Below are 19,425 nucleotides of genomic sequence, written 5' to 3' on the forward strand. Positions count from 1 at the left end.
CCTGCCACAACTTCCGTGCATCGCTGTGTGTCTTTTTGCTTGGCTTGTCTGTTCCTTGCTGCCTTTGGCCCTTTTGGGGCTCCCTGGGCTGGTGGGGATTGATCAGCTCGCCTGCGTCTTATTCACTTGGCCACTGGGCCGGGAGGAGGAGGGGGGCGGCAGCAGCAGCAGCAGCAGCAGCAGCTGGAGCTGGAGCTGTCTGCATGTTCCCCGGGTGGGAGCAGCGGCGTGAGCGAGGCTGGGGTGGAGCCAATGGCCCTACATGCAAATGACTCTGGCTGCTGCTGGGCATCTTGGACGGCTTGGGACTCAGTCGAGCTCGGCCTGCCCCGTGGGGGTTGGACCGGGCGCCAGCCAGCGCCTCCCACTCAACGAGCCTCCGGGCGGCCTGCGCCCTACGCCAAGACACCCCCTCCCCTTCGGGCACGAGACTCCGCGATGTTGGAGAGCTGCGTCGGAGGGCCGCTCGTCGGACCGGCGGGCCCCAACTCATACTTACCTGGCAGGGGAGATACCATGATCTCTAAGGTGGTTCTCCCAGGGTGAGGCTCATCCATTGCACTCCGGGTGTGCTGACCCCTGCGATTTCCCCAAATGCGGGAAACTCGACTGCATAATTTGTGGTAGTGGGGGACTGCGTTCGCGCTTTCCCCTGATTTCCTCTGGTCAAAGACAGAAGCCGACCCACCGAAAGAAACGTGCTCTGGCAGAGCCGCACGTCACACCTGTTGCCAGAGCTAGAATACTTTGGAGCAGCTCAAAGCGGCGTCAGTTGTGGCCTTTGGCTCCCCCTTGTGGGGGAGGCCTGCCACAACTTCCGTGCATCGCTGTGTGTCTTTTTGCTTGGCTTGTCTGTTCCTTGCTGCCTTTGGCCCTTTTGGGGCTCCCTGGGCTGGTGGGGATTGATCAGCTCGCCTGCGTCTTATTCACTTGGCCACTGGGCCGGGAGGAGGAGGGGGGCGGCAGCAGCAGCAGCTGCAGCAGCAGCTGGAGCTGGAGCTGTCTGCATGTTCCCCGGGTGGGAGCAGCGGCGTGAGCGAGGCTGGGGTGGAGCCAATGGCCCTACATGCAAATGACTCTGGCTGCTGCTGGGCATCTTGGACGGCTTGGGACTCAGTCGAGCTCGGCCTGCCCCGTGGGGGTTGGACCGGGCGCCAGCCAGCGCCTCCCACTCAACGAGCCTCCGGGCGGCCTGCGCCCTACGCCAAGACACCCCCTCCCCTTCGGGCACGAGACTCCGCGATGTTGGAGAGCTGCGTCGGAGGGCCGCTCGTCGGACCGGCGGGCCCCAACTCATACTTACCTGGCAGGGGAGATACCATGATCACTAAGGTGGTTCTCCCAGGGTGAGGCTCATCCATTGCACTCCGGGTGTGCTGACCCCTGCGATTTCCCCAAATGCGGGAAACTCGACTGCATAATTTGTGGTAGTGGGGGACTGCGTTCGCGCTTTCCCCTGATTTCCTCTGGTCAAAGACAGAAGCCGACCCACCGAAAGAAACGTGCTCTGGCAGAGCCGCACGTCACACCTGTTGCCAGAGCTAGAATACTTTGGAGCAGCTCAAAGCGGCGTCAGTTGTGGCCTTTGGCTCCCCCTTGTGGGGGAGGCCTGCCACAACTTCCGTGCATCGCTGTGTGTCTTTTTGCTTGGCTTGTCTGTTCCTTGCTGCCTTTGGCCCTTTTGGGGCTCCCTGGGCTGGTGGGGATTGATCAGCTCACCTGCGTCTTATTCACTTGGCCACTGGGCCGGGAGGAGGAGGGGGGCGGCAGCAGCAGCAGCGGCAGCAGCAGCAGCTGGAGCTGGAGCTGTCTGCATGTTCCCCGGGTGGGAGCAGCGGCGTGAGCGAGGCTGGGGTGGAGCCAATGGCCCTACATGCAAATGACTCTGGCTGCTGCTGGGCATCTTGGACGGCTTGGGACTCAGTCGAGCTCGGCCTGCCCCGTGGGGGTTGGACCGGGCGCCAGCCAGCGCCTCCCACTCAACGAGCCTCCGGCCGGCCTGCGCCCTACGCCAAGACACCCCCTCCCCTTCGGGCACGAGACTCCGCGATGTTGGAGAGCTGCATCGGAGGGCCGCTCGTCGGACCGGCGGGCCCCAACTCATACTTACCTGGCAGGGGAGATACCATGATCACTAAGGTGGTTCTCCCAGGGTGAGGCTCATCCATTGCACTCCGGGTGTGCTGACCCCTGCGATTTCCCCAAATGCGGGAAACTCGACTGCATAATTTGTGGTAGTGGGGGACTGCGTTCGCGCTTTCCCCTGATTTCCTCTGGTCAAAGACAGAAGCCGACCCACCGAAAGAAACGTGCTCTGGCAGAGCCGCACGTCACACCTGTTGCCAGAGCTAGAATACTTTGGAGCAGCTCAAAGCGGCGTCAGTTGTGGCCTTTGGCTCCCCCTTGTGGGGGAGGCCTGCCACAACTTCCGTGCATCGCTGTGTGTCTTTTTGCTTGGCTTGTCTGTTCCTTGCTGCCTTTGGCCCTTTTGGGGCTCCCTGGGCTGGTGGGGATTGATCAGCTCGCCTGCGTCTTATTCACTTGGCCACTGGGCCGGGAGGAGGAGGGGGGCGGCAGCAGCAGCAGCTGGAGCTGGAGCTGTCTGCATGTTCCCCGGGTGGGAGCAGCGGCGTGAGCGAGGCTGGGGTGGAGCCAATGGCCCTACATGCAAATGACTCTGGCTGCTGCTGGGCATCTTGGACGGCTTGGGACTCAGTCGAGCTCGGCCTGCCCCGTGGGGGTTGGACCGGGCGCCAGCCAGCGCCTCCCACTCAACGAGCCTCCGGGCGGCCTGCGCCCTACGCCAAGACACCCCCTCCCCTTCGGGCACGAGACTCCGCGATGTTGGAGAGCTGCGTCGGAGGGCCGCTCGTCGGACCGGCGGGCCCCAACTCATACTTACCTGGCAGGGGAGATACCATGATCACTAAGGTGGTTCTCCCAGGGTGAGGCTCATCCATTGCACTCCGGGTGTGCTGACCCCTGCGATTTCCCCAAATGCGGGAAACTCGACTGCATAATTTGTGGTAGTGGGGGACTGCGTTCGCGCTTTCCCCTGATTTCCTCTGGTCAAAGACAGAAGCCGACCCACCGAAAGAAACGTGCTCTGGCAGAGCCGCACGTCACACCTGTTGCCAGAGCTAGAATACTTTGGAGCAGCTCAAAGCGGCGTCAGTTGTGGCCTTTGGCTCCCCCTTGTGGGGGAGGCCTGCCACAACTTCCGTGCATCGCTGTGTGTCTTTTTGCTTGGCTTGTCTGTTCCTTGCTGCCTTTGGCCCTTTTGGGGCTCCCTGGGCTGGTGGGGATTGATCAGCTCGCCTGCGTCTTATTCACTTGGCCACTGGGCCGGGAGGAGGAGGGGGGCGGCAGCAGCAGCAGCAGCAGCAGCTGGAGCTGGAGCTGTCTGCATGTTCCCCGGGTGGGAGCAGCGGCGTGAGCGAGGCTGGGGTGGAGCCAATGGCCCTACATGCAAATGACTCTGGCTGCTGCTGGGCATCTTGGACGGCTTGGGACTCAGTCGAGCTCGGCCTGCCCCGTGGGGGTTGGACCGGGCGCCAGCCAGCGCCTCCCACTCAACGAGCCTCCGGGCGGCCTGCGCCCTACGCCAAGACACCCCCTCCCCTTCGGGCACGAGACTCCGCGATGTTGGAGAGCTGCGTCGGAGGGCCGCTCGTCGGACCGGCGGGCCCCAACTCATACTTACCTGGCAGGGGAGATACCATGATCACTAAGGTAGTTCTCCCAGGGTGAGGCTCATCCATTGCACTCCGGGTGTGCTGACCCCTGCGATTTCCCCAAATGCGGGAAACTCGACTGCATAATTTGTGGTAGTGGGGGACTGCGTTCGCGCTTTCCCCTGATTTCCTCTGGTCAAAGACAGAAGCCGACCCACCGAAAGAAACGTGCTCTGGCAGAGCCGCACGTCACACCTGTTGCCAGAGCTAGAATACTTTGGAGCAGCTCAAAGCGGCGTCAGTTGTGGCCTTTGGCTCCCCCTTGTGGGGGAGGCCTGCCACAACTTCCGTGCATCGCTGTGTGTCTTTTTGCTTGGCTTGTCTGTTCCTTGCTGCCTTTGGCCCTTTTGGGGCTCCCTGGGCTGGTGGGGATTGATCAGCTCGCCTGCGTCTTATTCACTTGGCCACTGGGCCGGGAGGAGGAGGGGGGCGGCAGCAGCAGCAGCAGCAGCAGCAGCTGGAGCTGGAGCTGTCTGCATGTTCCCCGGGTGGGAGCAGCGGCGTGAGCGAGGCTGGGGTGGAGCCAATGGCCCTACATGCAAATGACTCTGGCTGCTGCTGGGCATCTTGGACGGCTTGGGACTCAGTCGAGCTCGGCCTGCCCCGTGGGGGTTGGACCGGGCGCCAGCCAGCGCCTCCCACTCAACGAGCCTCCGGGCGGCCTGCGCCCTACGCCAAGACACCCCCTCCCCTTCGGGCACGAGACTCCGCGATGTTGGAGAGCTGCGTCGGAGGGCCGCTCGTCGGACCGGCGGGCCCCAACTCATACTTACCTGGCAGGGGAGATACCATGATCACTAAGGTGGTTCTCCCAGGGTGAGGCTCATCCATTGCACTCCGGGTGTGCTGACCCCTGCGATTTCCCCAAATGCGGGAAACTCGACTGCATAATTTGTGGTAGTGGGGGACTGCGTTCGCGCTTTCCCCTGATTTCCTCTGGTCAAAGACAGAAGCCGACCCACCGAAAGAAACGTGCTCTGGCAGAGCCGCACGTCACACCTGTTGCCAGAGCTAGAATACTTTGGAGCAGCTCAAAGCGGCGTCAGTTGTGGCCTTTGGCTCCCCCTTGTGGGGGAGGCCTGCCACAACTTCCGTGCATCGCTGTGTGTCTTTTTGATTGGCTTGTCTGTTCCTTGCTGCCTTTGGCCCTTTTGGGGCTCCCTGGGCTGGTGGGGATTGATCAGCTCGCCTGCGTCTTATTCACTTGGCCACTGGGCCGGGAGGAGGAGGGGGGCGGCAGCAGCAGCAGCTGCAGCAGCAGCTGGAGCTGGAGCTGTCTGCATGTTCCCCGGGTGGGAGCAGCGGCGTGAGCGAGGCTGGGGTGGAGCCAATGGCCCTACATGCAAATGACTCTGGCTGCTGCTGGGCATCTTGGACGGCTTGGGACTCAGTCGAGCTCGGCCTGCCCCGTGGGGGTTGGACCGGGCGCCAGCCAGCGCCTCCCACTCAACGAGCCTCCGGGCGGCCTGCGCCCTACGCCAAGACACCCCCTCCCCTTCGGGCACGAGACTCCGCGATGTTGGAGAGCTGCGTCGGAGGGCCGCTCGTCGGACCGGCGGGCCCCAACTCATACTTACCTGGCAGGGGAGATACCATGATCACTAAGGTGGTTCTCCCAGGGTGAGGCTCATCCATTGCACTCCGGGTGTGCTGACCCCTGCGATTTCCCCAAATGCGGGAAACTCGACTGCATAATTTGTGGTAGTGGGGGACTGCGTTCGCGCTTTCCCCTGATTTCCTCTGGTCAAAGACAGAAGCCGACCCACCAAAAGAAACGTGCTCTGGCAGAGCCGCACGTCACACCTGTTGCCAGAGCTAGAATACTTTGGAGCAGCTCAAAGCGGCGTCAGTTGTGGCCTTTGGCTCCCCCTTGTGGGGGAGGCCTGCCACAACTTCCGTGCATCGCTGTGTGTCTTTTTGCTTGGCTTGTCTGTTCCTTGCTGCCTTTGGCCCTTTTGGGGCTCCCTGGGCTGGTGGGGATTGATCAGCTCGCCTGCGTCTTATTCACTTGGCCACTGGGCCGGGAGGAGGAGGGGGGCGGCAGCAGCAGCAGCAGCAGCAGCAGCTGGAGCTGGAGCTGTCTGCATGTTCCCCGGGTGGGAGCAGCGGCGTGAGCGAGGCTGGGGTGGAGCCAATGGCCCTACATGCAAATGACTCTGGCTGCTGCTGGGCATCTTGGACGGCTTGGGACTCAGTCGAGCTCGGCCTGCCCCGTGGGGGTTGGACCGGGCGCCAGCCAGCGCCTCCCACTCAACGAGCCTCCGGGCGGCCTGCGCCCTACGCCAAGACACCCCCTCCCCTTCGGGCACGAGACTCCGCGATGTTGGAGAGCTGCGTCGGAGGGCCGCTCGTCGGACCGGCGGGCCCCAACTCATACTTACCTGGCAGGGGAGATACCATGATCACTAAGGTGGTTCTCCCAGGGTGAGGCTCATCCATTGCACTCCGGGTGTGCTGACCCCTGCGATTTCCCCAAATGCGGGAAACTCGACTGCATAATTTGTGGTAGTGGGGGACTGCGTTCGCGCTTTCCCCTGATTTCCTCTGGTCAAAGACAGAAGCCGACCCACCGAAAGAAACGTGCTCTGGCAGAGCCGCACGTCACACCTGTTGCCAGAGCTAGAATACTTTGGAGCAGCTCAAAGCGGCGTCAGTTGTGGCCTTTGGCTCCCCCTTGTGGGGGAGGCCTGCCACAACTTCCGTGCATCGCTGTGTGTCTTTTTGCTTGGCTTGTCTGTTCCTTGCTGCCTTTGGCCCTTTTGGGGCTCCCTGGGCTGGTGGGGATTGATCAGCTCGCCTGCGTCTTATTCACTTGGCCACTGGGCCGGGAGGAGGAGGGGGGCGGCAGCAGCAGCAGCTGCAGCAGCAGCTGGAGCTGGAGCTGTCTGCATGTTCCCCGGGTGGGAGCAGCGGCGTGAGCGAGGCTGGGGTGGAGCCAATGGCCCTACATGCAAATGACTCTGGCTGCTGCTGGGCATCTTGGACGGCTTGGGACTCAGTCGAGCTCGGCCTGCCCCGTGGGGGTTGGACCGGGCGCCAGCCAGCGCCTCCCACTCAACGAGCCTCCGGGCGGCCTGCGCCCTACGCCAAGACACCCCCTCCCCTTCGGGCACGAGACTCCGCGATGTTGGAGAGCTGCGTCGGAGGGCCGCTCGTCGGACCGGCGGGCCCCAACTCATACTTACCTGGCAGGGGAGATACCATGATCACTAAGGTGGTTCTCCCAGGGTGAGGCTCATCCATTGCACTCCGGGTGTGCTGACCCCTGCGATTTCCCCAAATGCGGGAAACTCGACTGCATAATTTGTGGTAGTGGGGGACTGCGTTCGCGCTTTCCCCTGATTTCCTCTGGTCAAAGACAGAAGCCGACCCACCGAAAGAAACGTGCTCTGGCAGAGCCGCACGTCACACCTGTTGCCAGAGCTAGAATACTTTGGAGCAGCTCAAAGCGGCGTCAGTTGTGGCCTTTGGCTCCCCCTTGTGGGGGAGGCCTGCCACAACTTCCGTGCATCGCTGTGTGTCTTTTTGCTTGGCTTGTCTGTTCCTTGCTGCCTTTGGCCCTTTTGGGGCTCCCTGGGCTGGTGGGGATTGATCAGCTCGCCTGCGTCTTATTCACTTGGCCACTGGGCCGGGAGGAGGAGGAGGGGGGCGGCAGCAGCAGCAGCTGCAGCAGCAGCTGGAGCTGGAGCTGTCTGCATGTTCCCCGGGTGGGAGCAGCGGCGTGAGCGAGGCTGGGGTGGAGCCAATGGCCCTACATGCAAATGACTCTGGCTGCTGCTGGGCATCTTGGACGGCTTGGGACTCAGTCGAGCTCGGCCTGCCCCGTGGGGGTTGGACCGGGCGCCAGCCAGCGCCTCCCACTCAACGAGCCTCCGGGCGGCCTGCGCCCTACGCCAAGACACCCCCTCCCCTTCGGGCACGAGACTCCGCGATGTTGGAGAGCTGCGTCGGAGGGCCGCTCGTCGGACCGGCGGGCCCCAACTCATACTTACCTGGCAGGGGAGATACCATGATCACTAAGGTGGTTCTCCCAGGGTGAGGCTCATCCATTGCACTCCGGGTGTGCTGACCCCTGCGATTTCCCCAAATGCGGGAAACTCGACTGCATAATTTGTGGTAGTGGGGGACTGCGTTCGCGCTTTCCCCTGATTTCCTCTGGTCAAAGACAGAAGCCGACCCACCGAAAGAAACGTGCTCTGGCAGAGCCGCACGTCACACCTGTTGCCAGAGCTAGAATACTTTGGAGCAGCTCAAAGCGGCGTCAGTTGTGGCCTTTGGCTCCCCCTTGTGGGGGAGGCCTGCCACAACTTCCGTGCATCGCTGTGTGTCTTTTTGCTTGGCTTGTCTGTTCCTTGCTGCCTTTGGCCCTTTTGGGGCTCCCTGGGCTGGTGGGGATTGATCAGCTCGCCTGCGTCTTATTCACTTGGCCACTGGGCCGGGAGGAGGAGGGGGGCGGCTGCAGCAGCAGCTGGAGCTGGAGCTGTCTGCATGTTCCCCGGGTGGGAGCAGCGGCGTGAGCGAGGCTGGGGTGGAGCCAATGGCCCTACATGCAAATGACTCTGGCTGCTGCTGGGCATCTTGGACGGCTTGGGACTCAGTCGAGCTCGGCCTGCCCCGTGGGGGTTGGACCGGGCGCCAGCCAGCGCCTCCCACTCAACGAGCCTCCGGGCGGCCTGCGCCCTACGCCAAGACACCCCCTCCCCTTCGGGCACGAGACTCCGCGATGTTGGAGAGCTGCGTCGGAGGGCCGCTCGTCGGACCGGCGGGCCCCAACTCATACTTACCTGGCAGGGGAGATACCATGATCACTAAGGTGGTTCTCCCAGGGTGAGGCTCATCCATTGCACTCCGGGTGTGCTGACCCCTGCGATTTCCCCAAATGCGGGAAACTCGACTGCATAATTTGTGGTAGTGGGGGACTGCGTTCGCGCTTTCCCCTGATTTCCTCTGGTCAAAGACAGAAGCCGACCCACCGAAAGAAACGTGCTCTGGCAGAGCCGCACGTCACACCTGTTGCCAGAGCTAGAATACTTTGGAGCAGCTCAAAGCGGCGTCAGTTGTGGCCTTTGGCTCCCCCTTGTGGGGGAGGCCTGCCACAACTTCCGTGCATCGCTGTGTGTCTTTTTGCTTGGCTTGTCTGTTCCTTGCTGCCTTTGGCCCTTTTGGGGCTCCCTGGGCTGGTGGGGATTGATCAGCTCGCCTGCGTCTTATTCACTTGGCCACTGGGCCGGGAGGAGGAGGAGGGGGGCGGCAGCAGCAGCAGCTGCAGCAGCAGCTGGAGCTGGAGCTGTCTGCATGTTCCCCGGGTGGGAGCAGCGGCGTGAGCGAGGCTGGGGTGGAGCCAATGGCCCTACATGCAAATGACTCTGGCTGCTGCTGGGCATCTTGGACGGCTTGGGACTCAGTCGAGCTCGGCCTGCCCCGTGGGGGTTGGACCGGGCGCCAGCCAGCGCCTCCCACTCAACGAGCCTCCGGGCGGCCTGCGCCCTACGCCAAGACACCCCCTCCCCTTCGGGCACGAGACTCCGCGATGTTGGAGAGCTGCGTCGGAGGGCCGCTCGTCGGACCGGCGGGCCCCAACTCATACTTACCTGGCAGGGGAGATACCATTCTCTCCGGGTGAGTACCGCTTCTCAGCCTTCTGATGAGCAGCAGTGGTGGGAGACTACTTCTGTTTCTTGTTGGGTGGCGGTTGCGATCGGGGTTCCCCTTGTGGGGCCCTGGTGTGCGATAGAGTGGCGGCTGTGTTTATCTGCTGTGAAAATGGTGGAGAAGACACGTGGATTAGAGGACTCCGTCCGTCTGCAGGTTCTGTCTGGACATGAGGAAGAAATTGGCCTGGACCAAATTTGTATGAATGTTTTGAAGAACATAAGAAGCCTTAAGGTAACAGATGTATTGGCACTGCAGGATTTTCAAAAGCAGGGAATTTATGATATCACTTTTGTTTCCTTGGGCATATGTCAGAAAGTTTACATGGAGCTTGTGCGGATGAAGGAGAAGAAGGAAGTGGAATGCTTGGAGTTTATTGCTGTGGAGCCCCTTTTTCAGCAGACTTACAAATATGTTGTGGTACATATGTATAATCCCAAGGTTCCAGATGATACTATAACCCATTTTTTGAGAAGATACTGTTATGAAGTCAAATTTCTGGGGAGGATGAAAAATAGGCATAACTATTACAATGGCAAAAGAAGATACTTGGTAAAACTAATTCCTGATGCAACAGCTATTGGGGGTGCTTTGAGCATTCCTGCACAATTTTCCATTGGGGGTGAGAGGGGTTTTTGTTTCTACACTGGACAAATTGAATACTGTAGAAAGTGTCATATGTATGGACATGTGCAGAAAGATTGCCCAGTGCAAGGGATTGTTTGTAAGAACTGTGGGAAGCCTGACCACATGGTGGATAGTTGCCCTGAGGCAAAGGTGTGTGACTTGTGTGGGTTGGAAGGGCATTTTGCCAGGAAATGTAGATTGTGGACTCAGATTCCCAAGTCCTATGCGGATGCAACTAGTGGTCAATGGGGAAATAAGAGTGATGGTAAGAGTGGTGATGCTTCTGAACACGGATGTACTAAGGATGAGAAAAGTGAGTTCGGTGGAAAAGGGAAACCTGAACATTGTGTTGGTGTGATAGTTTCAAATGCAGCTAAAGTGCAAAAGGGCCAGAAACAAAATGGTGGAAGGAAAGTGGGCCATGTTGGATCTAAGATGGAGGAAGGTGGGAGTGGTCAAAAAGGGGGAACAGATTTTCAGAGCTCTCCTATAATTGATCTGGGTAAGGCCAAGGATGCAATGGACACTGTGTCTGAAGGACAGGGCCTTGGTGGTGACTTGGGATATGCTAATGCAGCCATATGTGTAGACCATGTAGTGGAGGAAGGAAATGGGGAAGGAATGGAGTTTCAGGATGAGGAGGAGGAGGATTCAGATAGGACGCTCACACCTGGGCAGAGGGATGAGGGGACTAGTAGTAGTGGTGAAAGTGATTTTGACGAAGATGATGGGGAGGATGAGGAGGAGGATGAGAAAATGGCTTCCTCGCTCAGTAAAAAGAGTAGAATGGAGGGGTGTTGGTTTGGTGGGCAGGGAGATCCTGTCTCTCCAATGCCTGGTGGCTCTAACAGGGGCTCAGATCCTGAGTCGCCTGATATATGTAGAAAAGTGGATGGTAGGAATACGCCTTTGTTTAAATCATGATGGAGAATGTATGGTGGAGAATAATTTTTTTCGCCACGATGAGTCTATGTGTTGCTTCCCTGAATGTGCGGGGGATTAGTTCCACCACTAGGAGAGCAGGTATATTAGATTATATGGAGGGGGTGGATGCGGACATTATATGTCTGCAGGAATGTGCAATTAAAGCTTCACCGCATGCAAGTGAATGGACAAGGGGTCAATCCTTTTGGTCTCCTTGTACAGACAACAAAAATGAAGGTGTAGGCATACTATTGAAAAATAATAATTTAAAAGTATTACAGTTCAAAATTATTATACCTGGAAGATGTTTGTTTTTGTTAGTGGATTTCTTAGGTCACCGGGTAAGGGTGTTTAATATTTACGCCCCTGCTGACAAGCAAGCACGTGTGTCCTTTTTGGAGTCGGTAAAGCTGTTTCTGCCAGGTAGAGATTTTTCTATAATAGCTGGTGATTTTAATTGTATTAGATCCGCAAATGATCGTAAGAGCTTTGCAGAATTCAGGACTGATGTGACTTCCAACCTGTTAAATCAATTGGTGCAGGATTTACGCTACACGGATGTGGGTTTGACAGTTCGGCCTACTGAAAACAAGTTTACATTCGAAGCAGACAGTGGGCGTTGTAGTTCCCGGATTGATTATGTGTTTGTGTCTGAAGGGATCAAAGTGGCCAAATGCAATCATGTGATGAACATTTTTTCTGACCACAAGATGGTAGTGGCAGATCTGTGTATTGCTGAGTCCCTGGCTTTTGGCAAGGGTCTCTGGAAGCTAAACGTAAGCTTGCTGCAAGAAGAGGATGTGAGAGGTGGTTTTAAAAACGTGTTTACATTCTGTGTGTCTGAACAGCACCGTTTCAAAAATCTGTTGGAATGGTGGGACTGGGCAAAGGAGAAATTTGCACATTATTTTAAAGGGGTGTGTTCTAAAAGGGCAAAAGCTAAAAGAGAGCAAGAGGCAGCAACAATTTCAAAGATGGAGGCGCTCTATAAGTTTAAAAGAGCGGGGATGGAGGTGGATCGTGAGATTGCTGATTTGAAAGAGGATTTTAAAAAAACATTAATTGAAAAAGGAAAGTCTATTGTTTTTAAAGCGAAAATACAGCACATGGAAGAAGATGAGCAATGTACGAGATATTTTTTTAAGAAATGTTTTAAGCCTAAAGGAGTTTTTAAGTCTGTTTTTACTCCTGCAGGTGAGAAGTGTGGTGAGGAAATGATCGATGGTATACATTCCTTTTATAAAATACTTTTTTCGAATGATAGCAGAGCCAGTGATGCAGAAATTAATGGTTATTGTAATATTTTGGCTGACAATATCCATGAAGAAAAGGTGTCTTCTCTAAGTGATGGGTTCAGAAAGGATGAAGTGAGGCGTGCTGTGGATGGGCTGGCAAAAGGGAAGACACCTGGTTGTGATGGCCTTCCAGTGGAATTTTATGTGGTATTTTGGGATATTTTAGATGTGGAACTTTATCGGGTGGTGGAATATGTTTTTACTCATGCGGTTTTGTCTGACTCTATGCGTAGAGGGATTGTCACTTTAATACATAAGAAGGGTGAAGTGAGAGAAATTAAAAACTGGAGGCCAATAACTTTGCTCAATTGTGATTACAAGATTATTTCCAAAATTGTAGCAAATAGAGTGAGTGATGTAATAATAGATATGGTGGGTGAATACCAAGCATGTGCGGTGCCAGGTAGGAGAATCTCGGATAACTTGGTGCTTTTAAGGGACTTAATTTATCACGCTAATTTTAATAAGAACCCCCTTCTCGTACAGTCAGTGGACCTGGAAAAAGCTTTTGATAAAGTTTCACATAGATTCTTGTTTGCTGCACTTAGACATCTTGGGATCCCCATTAAATTATTGAATATTATTAAGTCTTTTTATTGCGGAGTTAGTAGTCAGATTTTAATTAATGGTCATGTGAGTTCTAGTTTTAATATTCTATCGGGGGTTAGGCAAGGGTGCCCTTTATCACCAATCCTTTTTATTTGTGTGGTTGAAGCTCTTTTAAAAAGCGTGCAAGTCGATAAGTGTGTGGCTGGTGCTTTTATACCTGGAGGAATGGGGGGGCCCGTCAAGTCATTAAGTTACATGGATGACATTGTTTTTATTTGTGGTTCACAAGCTGAGCTTAATAGGATAAATCTTCACATAAGAATTTTTTGTGGTGTGGCTGGAATGGCTGTAAATTGGAATAAGTGTCAGTTTTGCAACTTTGGGAGGCAGGTGGATGTCAGTGTGGTGGGAGTAGAAAGAAAAAAAGAGATGGAAGTTCTTGGTGTAATTTTTGAAAAGGAACTTAAAGGGAAGAAGAGCCTGATGATCTTGGAAAACAAAATGGAGCAGAAACTGAATTATTGGAAATTAAGGAACCTGTCCCTGAGAGGTAAGGTACTTATTGTGAAGTCGGTGATCCTTCCTTTACTGCTATACACTGCTATGATATTTCTGCCTGCGAGTTTGTGGACTAAGAGAGTTACAAGGAAACTGTTTACCTTTTTTTGGGGGTCAAAGATGGAGAAATTAAGGAGAGAAAAGGTGATGCTTTCTGTGGAAATGGGCGGCTGTGATTTTCCCAATATCGAAAGATTTTTAAAGATGTATTATTTTTTAAATATTTATAGACTTTCCCAGGGGAAAAGTAAGGCTGCTGACATGTGCAGGTTTTTGGCAGGTTGGCTATTTCAGAAATGGAGCTGGTGTGAGAAGGATTTGAGGAAGCCAGTTGCGTTTGTTGTGCCGTCCTTTTACGTAGTACTTAAGTCCTTCTATGATCAAATTGGTTTAAGCTCCACAGATAGACCTGATAAAAGAAATCTTGCTAAGAGACTAAAGGAGGGTGAATCTTTATGTGATGTGCCATCCTGCAATATTGCGCAATCAAAGCAAGTCTGGAAGCTCTTTTTTATTATAGGGATCAGCAATCGGCAAAAGGACGTAACCTGGATGGCATTACAAGGATGTTTGCCAACACGAGCTTTTCTGAGCAGGAGAGGGATAAGGGTTCAAGAAGTTTGTCCAAGGGAGGGATGTAAGGATCCAGAGACAATACAGCACATTTTTTGGGACTGTTTTTATGCAAAAAAAGTTTTTACCCTTTTATCTCGGATTTTTATTGCTCTTGTTGGATTCCATTGCTTTAATTTTGGAAGGATTTTAACAGGTCAAGACTTTAACCACTTGGAACGGAGACGGATGAGTTGGATTATTTTTGTCATATATAAGGAAGTTTTGTGGGATGCACGGAATCTGGTCATTTTTAAAAAGGTGTGTCTCTCTCCAGTTGAATGTAAGAATATTTTTCTTGCCAGGTTGTTTTATGTTTATATATTAGATAAAAAGAGACTCGGTGAAAAAACAGCAGAGGCATTTTGGAAGTATTCGCAGTGGAAGGAGCTGTTACAGTAAGTAAGATTTGATCCTTTTGGTGATTGGGATTGCTTTTTTGTTTTCTGGTAGAAGGTTTTTTTTTCCATATGATGATCTGGAAACTTGTTACTTGAACAAGCAAATGATGCAAGAGTTAATGAGAGTTCCAATCTGAGGAAAAAGGTTCTCCCAGGGTGAGGCTCATCCATTGCACTCCGGGTGTGCTGACCCCTGCGATTTCCCCAAATGCGGGAAACTCGACTGCATAATTTGTGGTAGTGGGGGACTGCGTTCGCGCTTTCCCCTGATTTCCTCTGGTCAAAGACAGAAGCCGACCCACCGAAAGAAACGTGCTCTGGCAGAGCCGCACGTCACACCTGTTGCCAGAGCTAGAATACTTTGGAGCAGCTCAAAGCGGCGTCAGTTGTGGCCTTTGGCTCCCCCTTGTGGGGGAGGCCTGCCACAACTTCCGTGCATCGCTGTGTGTCTTTTTGCTTGGCTTGTCTGTTCCTTGCTGCCTTTGGCCCTTTTGGGGCTCCCTGGGCTGGTGGGGATTGATCAGCTCGCCTGCGTCTTATTCACTTGGCCACTGGGCCGGGAGGAGGAGGGGGGCGGCAGCAGCAGCAGCTGCAGCAGCAGCTGGAGCTGGAGCTGTCTGCATGTTCCCCGGGTGGGAGCAGCGGCGTGAGCGAGGCTGGGGTGGAGCCAATGGCCCTACATGCAAATGACTCTGGCTGCTGCTGGGCATCTTGGACGGCTTGGGACTCAGTCGAGCTCGGCCTGCCCCGTGGGGGTTGGACCGGGCGCCAGCCAGCGCCTCCCACTCAACGAGCCTCCGGGCGGCCTGCGCCCTACGCCAAGACACCCCCTCCCCTTCGGGCACGAGACTCCGCGATGTTGGAGAGCTGCGTCGGAGGGCCGCTCGTCGGACCGGCGGGCCCCAACTCATACTTACCTGGCAGGGGAGATACCATGATCACTAAGGTGGTTCTCCCAGGGTGAGGCTCATCCATTGCACTCCGGGTGTGCTGACCCCTGCGATTTCCCCAAATGCGGGAAACTCGACTGCATAATTTGTGGTAGTGGGGGACTGCGTTCGCGCTTTCCCCTGATTTCCTCTGGTCAAAGACAGAAGCCGACCCACCGAAAGAAACGTGCTCTGGCAGAGCCGCACGTCACACCTGTTGCCAGAGCTAGAATACTTTGGAGCAGCTCAAAGCGGCGTCAGTTGTGGCCTTTGGCTCCCCCTTGTGGGGGAGGCCTGCCACAACTTCCGTGCATCGCTGTGTGTCTTTTTGCTTGGCTTGTCTGTTCCTTGCTGCCTTTGGCCCTTTTGGGGCTCCCTGGGCTGGTGGGGATTGATCAGCTCGCCTGCGTCTTATTCACTTGGCCACTGGGCCGGGAGGAGGAGGGGGGCGGCAGCAGCAGCAGCTGCAGCAGCAGCTGGAGCTGGAGCTGTCTGCATGTTCCCCGGGTGGGAGCAGCGGCGTGAGCGAGGCTGGGGTGGAGCCAATGGCCCTACATGCAAATGACTCTGGCTGCTGCTGGGCATCTTGGACGGCTTGGGACTCAGTCGAGCTCGGCCTGCCCCGTGGGGGTTGGACCGGGCGCCAGCCAGCGCCTCCCACTCAACGAGCCTCCGGGCGGCCTGCGCCCTACGCCAAGACACCCCCTTCCCTTCGGGCACGAGACTCCGCGATGTTGGAGAGCTGCGTCGGAGGGCCGCTCGTCGGACCGGCGGGCCCCAACTCATACTTACCTGGCAGGGGAGATACCATGATCACTAAGGTGGTTCTCCCAGGGTGAGGCTCATCCATTGCACTCCGGGTGTGCTGACCCCTGCGATTTCTCCAAATGCGGGAAACTCGACTGCATAATTTGTGGTAGTGGGGGACTGCGTTCGCGCTTTCCCCTGATTTCCTCTGGTCAAAGACAGAAGCCGACCCACCGAAAGAAACGTGCTCTGGCAGAGCCGCACGTCACACCTGTTGCCAGAGCTAGAATACTTTGGAGCAGCTCAAAGCGGCGTCAGTTGTGGCCTTTGGCTCCCCCTTGTGGGGGAGGCCTGCCACAACTTCCGTGCATCGCTGTGTGTCTTTTTGCTTGGCTTGTCTGTTCCTTGCTGCCTTTGGCCCTTTTGGGGCTCCCTGGGCTGGTGGGGATTGATCAGCTCGCCTGCGTCTTATTCACTTGGCCACTGGGCCGGGAGGAGGAGGGGGGCGGCAGCAGCAGCAGCTGCAGCAGCAGCTGGAGCTGGAGCTGTCTGCATGTTCCCCGGGTGGGAGCAGCGGCGTGAGCGAGGCTGGGGTGGAGCCAATGGCCCTACATGCAAATGACTCTGGCTGCTGCTGGGCATCTTGGACGGCTTGGGACTCAGTCGAGCTCGGCCTGCCCCGTGGGGGTTGGACCGGGCGCCAGCCAGCGCCTCCCACTCAACGAGCCTCCGGGCGGCCTGCGCCCTACGCCAAGACACCCCCTCCCCTTCGGGCACGAGACTCCGCGATGTTGGAGAGCTGCGTCGGAGGGCCGCTCGTCGGACCGGCGGGCCCCAACTCATACTTACCTGGCAGGGGAGATACCATGATCACTAAGGTGGTTCTCCCAGGGTGAGGCTCATCCATTGCACTCCGGGTGTGCTGACCCCTGCGATTTCCCCAAATGCGGGAAACTCGACTGCATAATTTGTGGTAGTGGGGGACTGCGTTCGCGCTTTCCCCTGATTTCCTCTGGTCAAAGACAGAAGCCGACCCACCGAAAGAAACGTGCTCTGGCAGAGCCGCACGTCACACCTGTTGCCAGAGCTAGAATACTTTGGAGCAGCTCAAAGCGGCGTCAGTTGTGGCCTTTGGCTCCCCCTTGTGGGGGAGGCCTGCCACAACTTCCGTGCATCGCTGTGTGTCTTTTTGCTTGGCTTGTCTGTTCCTTGCTGCCTTTGGCCCTTTTGGGGCTCCCTGGGCTGGTGGGGATTGATCAGCTCGCCTGCGTCTTATTCACTTGGCCACTGGGCCGGGAGGAGGAGGGGGGCGGCAGCAGCAGCAGCAGCAGCTGGAGCTGGAGCTGTCTGCATGTTCCCCGGGTGGGAGCAGCGGCGTGAGCGAGGCTGGGGTGGAGCCAATGGCCCTACATGCAAATGACTCTGGCTGCTGCTGGGCATCTTGGACGGCTTGGGACTCAGTCGAGCTCGGCCTGCCCCGTGGGGGTTGGACCGGGCGCCAGCCAGCGCCTCCCACTCAACGAGCCTCCGGGCGGCCTGCGCCCTACGCCAAGACACCCCCTCCCCTTCGGGCACGAGACTCCGCGATGTTGGAGAGCTGCGTCGGAGGGCCGCTCGTCGGACCGGCGGGCCCCAACTCATACTTACCTGGCAGGGGAGATACCATGATCACTAAGGTGGTTCTCCCAGGGTGAGGCTCATCCATTGCACTCCGGGTGTGCTGACCCCTGCGATTTCCCCAAATGCGGGAAACTCGACTGCATAATTTGTGGTAGTGGGGGACTGCGTTCGCGCTTTCCCCTGATTTCCTCTGGTCAAAGACAGAAGCCGACCCACCGAAAGAAACGTGCTCTGGCAGAGCCGCACGTCACACCTGTTGCCAGAGCTAGAATACTTTGGAGCAGCTCAAAGCGGCGTCAGTTGTGGCCTTTGGCTCCCCCTTGTGGGGGAGGCCTGCCACAACTTCCGTGCATCGCTGTGTGTCTTTTTGCTTGGCTTGTCTGTTCCTTGCTGCCTTTGGCCCTTTTGGGGCTCCCTGGGCTGGTGGGGATTGATCAGCTCGCCTGCGTCTTATTCACTTGGCCACTGGGCCGGGAGGAGGAGGGGGGCGGCAGCAGCAGCAGCAGCAGCAGCAGCTGGAGCTGGAGCTGTCTGCATGTTCCCCGGGTGGGAGCAGCGGCGTGAGCGAGGCTGGGGTGGAGCCAATGGCCCTACATGCAAATGACTCTGGCTGCTGCTGGGCATCTTGGACGGCTTGGGACTCAGTCGAGCTCGGCCTGCCCCGTGGGGGTTGGACCGGGAGCCAGCCAGCGCCTCCCACTCAACGAGCCTCCGGGCGGCCTGCGCCCTACGCCAAGACACCCCCTCCCCTTCGGGCACGAGACTCCGCGATGTTGGAGAGCTGCGTCGGAGGGCCGCTCGTCGGACCGGCGGGCCCCAACTCATACTTACCTGGCAGGGGAGATACCATTCTCTCCGGGTGAGTACCGCTTCTCAGCCTTCTGATGAGCAGCAGTGGTGGGAGACTACTTCTGTTTCTTGTTGGGTGGCGGTTGCGATCGGGGTTCCCCTTGTGGGGCCCTGGTGTGCGATAGAGTGGCGGCTGTGTTTATCTGCTGTGAAAATGGTGGAGAAGACACGTGGATTAGAGGACTCCGTCCGTCTGCAGGTTCTGTCTGGACATGAGGAAGAAATTGGCCTGGACCAAATTTGTATGAATGTTTTGAAGAACATAAGAAGCCTTAAGGTAACAGATGTATTGGCACTGCAGGATTTTCAAAAGCAGGGAATTTATGATATCACTTTTGTTTCCTTGGGCATATGTCAGAAAGTTTACATGGAGCTTGTGCGGATGAAGGAGAAGAAGGAAGTGGAATGCTTGGAGTTTATTGCTGTGGAGCCCCTTTTTCAGCAGACTTACAAATATGTTGTGGTACATATGTATAATCCCAAGGTTCCAGATGATACTATAACCCATTTTTTGAGAAGATACTGTTATGAAGTCAAATTTCTGGGGAGGATGAAAAATAGGCATAACTATTACAATGGCAAAAGAAGATACTTGGTAAAACTAATTCCTGATGCAACAGCTATTGGGGGTGCTTTGAGCATTCCTGCACAATTTTCCATTGGGGGTGAGAGGGGTTTTTGTTTCTACACTGGACAAATTGAATACTGTAGAAAGTGTCATATGTATGGACATGTGCAGAAAGATTGCCCAGTGCAAGGGATTGTTTGTAAGAACTGTGGGAAGCCTGACCACATGGTGGATAGTTGCCCTGAGGCAAAGGTGTGTGACTTGTGTGGGTTGGAAGGGCATTTTGCCAGGAAATGTAGATTGTGGACTCAGATTCCCAAGTCCTATGCGGATGCAACTAGTGGTCAATGGGGAAATAAG

The 19,425-nt window shown here is 56.1% G+C and overlaps 15 non-coding genes and 1 pseudogene across 15 annotated transcripts; all 16 read left to right on the forward strand.

The window, feature by feature from the left end:
* The first annotated feature begins 491 nt into the window (after positions 1-491).
* Positions 492-655, forward strand: LOC141056664 (U1 spliceosomal RNA). The gene has a single exon (XR_012221866.1). It is a non-coding gene; the product is annotated as a U1 spliceosomal RNA (small nuclear RNA).
* A 640-nt stretch (positions 656-1,295) lies between these two features.
* On the forward strand, positions 1,296-1,459 carry LOC141056635 (U1 spliceosomal RNA). Its single transcript, XR_012221839.1, has one exon. It is a non-coding gene; the product is annotated as a U1 spliceosomal RNA (small nuclear RNA).
* Positions 1,460-2,102: 643 nt separating this feature from the next.
* LOC141056636 (U1 spliceosomal RNA) lies at positions 2,103-2,266 on the forward strand. Its single transcript, XR_012221840.1, has one exon. It is a non-coding gene; the product is annotated as a U1 spliceosomal RNA (small nuclear RNA).
* Positions 2,267-2,894: 628 nt separating this feature from the next.
* Positions 2,895-3,058, forward strand: LOC141056637 (U1 spliceosomal RNA). Its single transcript, XR_012221841.1, has one exon. It is a non-coding gene; the product is annotated as a U1 spliceosomal RNA (small nuclear RNA).
* Positions 3,059-3,695: 637 nt separating this feature from the next.
* Positions 3,696-3,859, forward strand: LOC141056669 (U1 spliceosomal RNA). The gene has a single exon (XR_012221870.1). It is a non-coding gene; the product is annotated as a U1 spliceosomal RNA (small nuclear RNA).
* Positions 3,860-4,499: 640 nt separating this feature from the next.
* LOC141056639 (U1 spliceosomal RNA) lies at positions 4,500-4,663 on the forward strand. The gene has a single exon (XR_012221843.1). It is a non-coding gene; the product is annotated as a U1 spliceosomal RNA (small nuclear RNA).
* Positions 4,664-5,303: 640 nt separating this feature from the next.
* Positions 5,304-5,467, forward strand: LOC141056640 (U1 spliceosomal RNA). The gene has a single exon (XR_012221844.1). It is a non-coding gene; the product is annotated as a U1 spliceosomal RNA (small nuclear RNA).
* A 640-nt stretch (positions 5,468-6,107) lies between these two features.
* Positions 6,108-6,271, forward strand: LOC141056641 (U1 spliceosomal RNA). Its single transcript, XR_012221845.1, has one exon. It is a non-coding gene; the product is annotated as a U1 spliceosomal RNA (small nuclear RNA).
* A 640-nt stretch (positions 6,272-6,911) lies between these two features.
* Positions 6,912-7,075, forward strand: LOC141056642 (U1 spliceosomal RNA). The gene has a single exon (XR_012221846.1). It is a non-coding gene; the product is annotated as a U1 spliceosomal RNA (small nuclear RNA).
* A 643-nt stretch (positions 7,076-7,718) lies between these two features.
* Positions 7,719-7,882, forward strand: LOC141056643 (U1 spliceosomal RNA). The gene has a single exon (XR_012221847.1). It is a non-coding gene; the product is annotated as a U1 spliceosomal RNA (small nuclear RNA).
* A 628-nt stretch (positions 7,883-8,510) lies between these two features.
* Positions 8,511-8,674, forward strand: LOC141056646 (U1 spliceosomal RNA). Its single transcript, XR_012221849.1, has one exon. It is a non-coding gene; the product is annotated as a U1 spliceosomal RNA (small nuclear RNA).
* Positions 8,675-14,474: 5,800 nt separating this feature from the next.
* On the forward strand, positions 14,475-14,621 carry LOC141056698 (U1 spliceosomal RNA; annotated as a pseudogene).
* Positions 14,622-15,261: 640 nt separating this feature from the next.
* On the forward strand, positions 15,262-15,425 carry LOC141056647 (U1 spliceosomal RNA). The gene has a single exon (XR_012221850.1). It is a non-coding gene; the product is annotated as a U1 spliceosomal RNA (small nuclear RNA).
* A 640-nt stretch (positions 15,426-16,065) lies between these two features.
* On the forward strand, positions 16,066-16,229 carry LOC141056661 (U1 spliceosomal RNA). The gene has a single exon (XR_012221863.1). It is a non-coding gene; the product is annotated as a U1 spliceosomal RNA (small nuclear RNA).
* Positions 16,230-16,869: 640 nt separating this feature from the next.
* LOC141056648 (U1 spliceosomal RNA) lies at positions 16,870-17,033 on the forward strand. Its single transcript, XR_012221851.1, has one exon. It is a non-coding gene; the product is annotated as a U1 spliceosomal RNA (small nuclear RNA).
* A 634-nt stretch (positions 17,034-17,667) lies between these two features.
* LOC141056649 (U1 spliceosomal RNA) lies at positions 17,668-17,831 on the forward strand. Its single transcript, XR_012221852.1, has one exon. It is a non-coding gene; the product is annotated as a U1 spliceosomal RNA (small nuclear RNA).
* Positions 17,832-19,425: the final 1,594 nt, after the last annotated feature.

This window comes from Dendrobates tinctorius, unplaced genomic scaffold (assembly GCF_039654945.1).
Source record: "Dendrobates tinctorius isolate UK_male_01 unplaced genomic scaffold, ASM3965494v1 ptg000197l, whole genome shotgun sequence".
Classification (NCBI taxonomy): domain Eukaryota; kingdom Metazoa; phylum Chordata; class Amphibia; order Anura; family Dendrobatidae; genus Dendrobates; species Dendrobates tinctorius.